We start from the raw sequence: 1,403 nt of genomic DNA on the forward strand, positions 1-1,403 counted from the left end.
GAAAGAAGGAGCAAAAAATTAATACCACACCAGAGCCCCCGCCAACCATCCACCTGTGATGTCCGGCTGACAGCGAAAGGGTTAAGGATTAAGACGATTGCGTCATGACAACTCCGCCCTGGGCGGTGAGACTGTGGGGAAAGGCGGGTGGCGAGGTGTGAAAGTGTAACCATTGAATTTTTTATACTTATGACGCAATATTGTGGTACAGTCTATTGAAATATTGGGGACCTGGACGGAGGGCTTGAACTTTAAAAAATACACAAAGGCGAATGACCAGTTCGTTTACTCCTCCCCGTCCCTCCCCTCCTCCCCCCTCCCCCCCTTTCTCCTTTAAACCGGACATGAGGTAGACACGCAGGGATTACACTCGTAGATTAGGACAAAGAAAAAATTAAAATCCTTCTGCACAAAGCCTGGACCGGTCAGCAAGTCGCAGATAGCGTCAGTTTCGAGGCTGACCGTTGTAGAGTTCGCATCTTTACGTCTTTTGCTACATTTTGAGAGTTTGGATTTCTTGCGTGCAGAAACATCTGAGAAAGATTTCTGCTGATCTTTCAGTTCCCGACTCTTCGCACGACATCAAAACCACCAGCACCTCGCCTGTCTATATTCGTGTCCTGTTTTTCCACATCTCCGCCGCCGTCTGCCCCAGTCCTGGGTCAAGTCTTCGTCTGCCAACATGTTGCGGACACCGGCATTTGCACATTTAGTGGAGATTTTGGAGTTACGAACGAGAGAGCTGGAGGAGGGGATAGGGAGTCAAGCCCTTGACTCTGGCAGTAACAATGACGACAGTGTTCTCTGTTCGTCAAAGCTGGACAAATCTGGCGGTGACAGTGTGATTCATACATCAACTGCCGAGATAGCCAGTAATGGGGCAGTGTCTCATACAACGGATATAGCCAGTAATGGGACAGTGGTTCCCAAAACGAACACGGACAAGAACTTGACGCCCACGGAAACAGCACCTTCCTCCAATCCCAGGAAACGGAGACGTCAACGAAAGCACGGAGATGCTAAACGACACGTCACGTCTGAGGTGTATACTGGCGGTGTGTTCCCTGCACCCAACACAGGTGTGGCCTTATGTGACGTCACGTCTCCTACCACAGATACAAACAACACAGGTGTAGCCTCGGAAACACCCCCCACCAACCCAAGAAAAGGAAAGCAGAGACAAAGAAAGCGACGCACGAATGGCGGGAAGTTCTTTGAGCTGTACGAGGCGACTGGAGAGCCACTGGGTGACGGGTCCTTCGGTACAGTGTCCACCTACAGACACAAGGAAACAGGGCGGGAACACGCCGTGAAGGTCATCAAGAACTGTCGGGGGGAGACACTCCAGTTAGTCATGAGCGAGATCGAGATCTGTCAGAGGTACCGAAACTGCGACAACATCC

Source organism: Aplysia californica, unplaced genomic scaffold (assembly GCF_000002075.1).
Source record: "Aplysia californica isolate F4 #8 unplaced genomic scaffold, AplCal3.0 scaffold01051, whole genome shotgun sequence".
NCBI lineage: Eukaryota > Metazoa > Mollusca > Gastropoda > Aplysiida > Aplysiidae > Aplysia > Aplysia californica.